A 6,150-nucleotide genomic window follows, 5' to 3' on the forward strand; every position below is an offset into this window, starting at 1 on the left:
GTGCTTTAAGTTATTTCTAATTTTAAACTCCAATTAGCTGTGCCAGCTAAATGGTGTCAGTGGCCTGCGGTCACAGCTTCGAATCACCCCCACCACTCTCTCCCCATCACTGCTGCTGAGACTGGTAGGGGGTATCATGTGGGCTCAACAGGGCTGGATGCAGGTGGGGTCTCTGTCAGCCATCTTCCCTCCACAAGCAGTCTGGTCAAGCGGATGGGAGGGGGCAAAAGATACATCACAGGCAGGAAATTGGGTTGGGACTATCTGGGCTTTTATTAGCTCCAGCTCCCAGGAGAATGGGGACCATACAGTTTGCGGGGAGGTGAGTGGTCACCAAACAAGACTTAGCATGTGCTGAGCTTTCACTATGGACCAAGGCTGTGCTAAAGGACCTCTGACACAGGACTTCTGGTCCTCACAACTTTCTCCACCTTGCAAATAAGGAAACTGCCCTAGAGAGGCCTAGTTCCCAGCTCTTGCTCTTAAAAGGCACAGTGTGTATTTGAGCCCAAATCTTTCCTGGGTCCAGAGCTCTCGGTCTTAGTCACAACACTGTGACCTCAGGTGTCTGTGAACTTGGGAGAGTGGAGGAAGGTGAGAGATGGAGGCTTTCCCCGTCTCCCCAGGAGCCAGGGCTGGGCCTGAGTGTATCATGTGCACATCCACACTCTCACAGCCTGCCACATGCATACACATACACACACACACACACACATACATACACACACACACACACACACACCAGGGCTCTCACCTTCCCTCCCAGCACTGCCACCCCAGGGCACAGGCAACACACACCTTGTGGCATCCCCTCCTGCTACTGACACCCACGCCCAAGCACTCTCGGTTCCCCACAATCACAATGACTCCCCAAGCACACATCCTCACAGTTTCATACAGTCAGACTGTGAGTCTCCCACCAGTCATACGCTCAGCCTCGGCCCCAGCCAAACTCCTGTCACACGCCAGATCCCTCATACCACCCTATAGCCAGGTACAGCTGTGCAAACACCTCCACATCACACACACACATACCCGCACAACTGCCTTCTATCGGCCTGCACACCACACCCAGCTCAGTCCACGGCAGGAACGAGGAAACCCAAGGGACCAGTCCCCTCCCTCAGCGACTAGGTCAGTCTGGTCACAGCCTGGTCAAAGCGGCTCAGTGGCAGAGAATAAGAACATGTAAGTGCATACACATACACACACTTATACAGACACACTCACACATGAGCCTGGTGGGCTGACACTAACACTGTGGGCTGTATGTACTCATGACCACCAAAACATACCCAGTGTACAACACAAGACCCTCCAGGCACATGGGGACACACATCCCAACACACAGAGGGGAGTCTGGTGACAAAGAACATAGTACACACATACCTGCGGAGAGCACACAGAGCCTCAGGGCACTCAAAGACGTGTATATACACATACACACAGGCAAGTCACACATGTTTAAAAGGACACAGAGGGTCAAGTCCCAGACCCGGTGACAAAGAACACACAAGGAGACACAGATACACAACATACTTACATGACAGATACGGACAACTCAGCAGAAGACAGGGTCCACGCACATAGGGTACGGGCCAGAGGAGAAAGGAACGTCGCCTCACTCACACCAAATCCTTCTGACCCGGTTCTGGTGGGGTTCTCAGTGGGGCTCTCCCCTCCCCAACAAGGACGAATGGAGGAGTTGGGGAAGTGCGGCAGTTCTGACGGTGCCCACCTCCTGCCTCTTCACCCTTTCCCTCCTCCGCCTCCTCCCCTCTCCCGGCTGGGCCCCCAAAGGGGTGGCATCTGGACTAGGAAGGGGCCACTGGAAAAGGGGGCTGGGGGGGCGTAGGGGTGGGAGGGGAAGGGCAGGGGATAGTGTAGCATGGAGCCACGCCCAGCCCGGAGACAGACGGGGAGAAACACACAGAGACTGAAAGAAGAGAACAAGAGAGGAGGAGGCGCCGCGCCGGCTGGGCCGGGCAGGGTCCCAGCGGCGGGAGGCGAGGCCCAGCGGGCGGCCTGGCCTCAGCCCCGCGGTAGAAAAGTTGAGGCGGCGGACAGGCAGGGGGCGGCGAGCGTGGCCGGGGGCGCCCGTCGCCGAGGACAGGATCTAGGGTGTGGCGGGAGGTGGACTGAGGGTGGGGTGATGGGGCGCAAGGGCAGCCGGATGGGTACTAGGAAGAGGCGGACGGGGGAACACTGAGGGTGTGGGGACGGATGGTCAGACAGAGGGCCCCAGTAATTCGGAAGGGATGGTGGACCCTCGGAGGCGCGGGTAGAGAGGGGCCGGGAGCAGACGGACAAGAGCCCCTCAGCCCTTACCGCTGGAGAGAGGTCCAGACAGACGGACGGGGGCACGGAGACACCGGCGGGTCTCGGAGCGCGGCGGGACTTTCGCCGGCCGCGGCTCAGTTTCGGAAACAGGAACCGGAGCGGGGAGGGAAAGGGAGGGACGGTTCGCCCTCGGGGCAGCCCGATCCCACGTCCGGGCCCGGCCCTCACTCACCTCCGGGCTCGGGCCAGGCGCCAGGGGTCGCGGTGGCTAGAGTCTGGCTCTCGGCGCGGCTCCCGGGCGCGCGCGCGGATGGGGGTTCGGTGCGCACCCGACCCGGACGGGCCCGGTGGCCGGTGAGGTACCACCCGGGCCTCGGCACGGCGGGCGAACGCCGGGGGTCGCTCAAGTGATCCCGGGTCCGCAGCCTCTAGCTCCCGCGCAGCGGCACACGGAAGTGCGAGGGGGCGGGGCGGCGCGGCGCGACCTCACCCAGGTGCCGGCCCCGGCCGCGGCCCCGCCCTGGGCCCGCCCTCACGAGGGCCCGCCTCCACCCGCGGCCCCCGGGGGTCTAGCGACTAGGCTCTCCCTGGCCCGCCACTCAGTGTCTGGGCCTCTCCGCCGGCCCCGGTACCCCTCGCCCCCGCCCGCCATTAGGGCACTACCAGCCCTCAGAAGGGGCCTCATTTTACGGAGGACGCTGAGGCCGGGGGGTTGGGGTGGGGGGCGATCTCCCCGCCCCTCGCCCCGCACAGCAAGCCGGAGAGGCGCCGGAGGGGGTTCCCCAGCTCCCAGCGCCGGCGCACGGGACTCCCGCCCCGCCAGCTGGCCCGCCTCGCCGGGCCCTCGCTCTTTCTCTTCCTGTTGGCTGGAGTGCGGACGCGGCCGGGCTCGGTGCCCGCCGCCAGGCCGGCTAGTCCCGGCCCTGCCCCCGGAGACGAGTGGGAAGACTCCAGGGCGGGAGGCTCTAGATGGTCCACCGCTGCTGGTCAAGTGATTCTGGGAGCAGTCCCTACCCCGATCCACCAGTATTCCTCCCTCCTGCCCCTGCTTTTCAGAGTTCCCCATCGCCTCTGGGAGGCTCGTGATCTTCCTTTCCAGACTTAGAACTTGGTTGTCTGACATAACTCATTCATTCATTTTACTCACTGGGTATCCTCTGGGCCTCAAGTCTGGGGAAAGAGTAAGGCGCAGGGAATCCATTCCCTTGCCCCCAAAGATCAGAAAACCAAACCAATGACTCCATACTCCAAAGAAACGTCACTTTTCAGAGGAAAAGAAGAGGATTCCAGTTCCAGGCCTACCTCCTGCGGGACCACCTAGAGGACAGTCCGCACAGCTCTTCCCAGCTGAGACCTAAGGGATGAAAATGGAGGCAATCCCTGAGGAAGCCTGACCTGATCAAGGGGCCCACAGCTAACACAGGCCATGGCCAGGACATTAGTCTTCTCAAAGAGCAAGTGGCTGCAGCTGTTACAGTGGAGTGGGCTTGTGGGGGAAATGGATGGGACAGAGTGGCTGCAGGCAAAGAGACGGGCTGGACAGGGGCAGAGGTGCTGCCATGTTGTTCAGGTGGGAGGACCCTACGTTCGGGAAGATGGGTGGGAAGAAGGGGCCACACCAAGTGGGTTACAGGGCTGTGGGGGTGGGAGGAAGGGGTGTCCAATGAGACCTCCAGCGATGGAGAGCCTGGCAGAGATGTGAATCCTGAAACTGTTTTAAGTGTGTGTCGGGGCGGGGGGGGGGGGGGGGCGGTGGCGGGGGTGGTCTGGACTGGAAAGAGAAAAACTACAATGATTCTTCCCACAAATGGGAGGCTGGGGTGGGGGGCGGGCGGCTGCTACTCTACATTCCAGAAGGAGGACCTAGTTTGAAAACTGGTTATTGTCTAGGTTCCCAGCACTGGTGCCTGTCCCCTACCCCACTGGGGGAGGCTCTATCCACCAAACTAAACCTTCAGGTCACACTGGACTATCATTTGGGAAATAGGGCTTATGCCCTACTCCTCACAACCAGTCTTTTGTACACACTCTTCCCTGGGACTGACTGCCATTTCCCACCCATCCCCAAATCTCTACCTCTCTTTGTTGTGTCCATTCAAATGCCACTCCTCTGTGATGCCCAGCTGTGAATCCATGGCACTTCCCTGAGCTAAGGGACTCCATTCATTAGTGTGATTTGTGTCCTCACAAATCACACTACCCCCACCCCATGGCTTCCGTGGGGTTGGGCTGGAGGAAAGGGGAGCAAGGTGAGCTTTAGGTGACTTTTGCTCACCTGGGATCAAGTTTCCCTCCTGGCTCCTCCCTCCAGGTCCACAGTGGCCAACCTAGCCTATCCCTCAACATCAACAATAGGCCCAGCCTGTGCCAGGGATCACTGGAGGGAGGGCAATGGAGGGCTGCCTCTTGGGGAGCTCCAGGACCAGCCACCAGACCTTTGCTCCCACACCCCGAGGTTCACCTTGGAAAATGGAAAAGAAGAATAATCACTATCACTGATGGAGCTTCCCCAGTGCCAGGTCCTGTGCTGGGTACTGGATGTGTGCAATCTGATCAGTCCTCAAGGCACTTTAAGGTGAAGGCCACTATTAGGGCCACTTTTGGTGATAAGCAAACTGAGTCTCAAGGAGAGATGAAGCCACTTGCCCAAGGATTCACAGCTAGTAAATGGCAGAGGTGGGATTCACACCAAGGTCCACCTGGCTCCAAAGTCCAGGGGTTCTCAGCCTCAGCACTACTGACCCTTGGGTCAGATGATCCTTTGTTGTGGGGGCTGTTCTGTGCATTGGAGGATGTTTAGCAGCATCCCTGGCCTCCACCCACTGGATGCCAGTAGCACTCCCCTCCCTAAAGTCGTGACAGATAAAAATGTCTCCAAAAAGGGAACCCTCCTACACGGTTGGTGGAAATGTAAATTGGTGCAGCCACTATGGAAAACAGTATGGAGGTTCCTCAAAAAAACTAAAAATAGAGTTGCTATATGAGGCAGCAATCCCATTCCTGGGCATATACCCAGACAAAACTATAATTTGAAAAGATACAAGCACCCCTATGTTCATAGCAGCACTATTCACAATAGCCAAGACATGGAAACAACCTAAATGTCCAACGACAGATGAATGCATAAAGAAGATGTGGTACATATATACAATGGAATATTACTCAGCCATAAAAAAGAATGAAATAATGCCATTTTCAGCAACATGGATGGACATAGAGATGATCATATTAAGTAAGTCAGAAAGAGAAAGACAAGTACCATAAGATATCACTTATATGTGGAATCTAAAATATGGCACAAATGAACCTATCTGCAAAAGAGAAACAGAGACATAGAGAACAGATTTATGATTGCCAAGGGGGAGGGAGGTGGGGGAGGAATGGATTGGGAGTTTGGGATTAGCAGGTACAAACTATTATATATAGGCTGGATAAACAACAAGGTCCTACTGTATAGCACAGGAAACCATATTCAATATCCTGTGAAAAACCATAATGGAAAAGAATATGATAAAGAATGTATAGGGCTTCCCTGGTGGTGCAGTGGTTGAGAGTCCGCCTGCCGATGCGGGCGACGCAGGTTCATGCCCCAGTCCGGGAGGATCCCACGTGCCGCAGAGCGGCTGGGCCCATGAGCCATGGCCACTAAGCCTGTGTGTCTGGAGCCTGTGCTCTACAACGGGAGAGGCCACAACAGTGAGAGGCCCATGTACCTCAAAAAAAAAAAAAAAAAAAAGAATGTATATATAATATAAAAATATATGTATAACTGAATCACTTTGCTGTACAGTCAAAATTAACACAACATTGTAAATCAACTATCCTTCAGTAAAATAAATTTAAAAAAAAATATCTCCAGACATAGTCAAA

At 56.4% G+C, this 6,150-nt stretch overlaps 1 protein-coding gene across 4 annotated transcripts in view; it reads right to left on the reverse strand.

Annotated features, from left to right (window-relative positions):
* PRKCD (protein kinase C delta) overlaps positions 1 to 2,749 on the reverse strand; it is a 29,800-nt gene extending 27,051 nt beyond the window's left edge. For 2 of the 4 annotated variants that reach the window (XM_032648807.1, XM_032648805.1), the window contains exon 1: positions 2,513 to 2,748. The gene's annotated coding sequence lies outside the window, so the exon portion shown is untranslated. Of the gene's footprint in view, positions 1 to 2,328; positions 2,472 to 2,512 lie in introns of those variants that run through there. The other 2 variants (XR_004352219.1, XM_032648806.1) reach the window with 2 other exon arrangements.
* Positions 2,750 to 6,150: the final 3,401 nt, after the last annotated feature.

This window comes from Phocoena sinus, chromosome 11, assembly GCF_008692025.1.
Source record: "Phocoena sinus isolate mPhoSin1 chromosome 11, mPhoSin1.pri, whole genome shotgun sequence".
NCBI lineage: Eukaryota > Metazoa > Chordata > Mammalia > Artiodactyla > Phocoenidae > Phocoena > Phocoena sinus.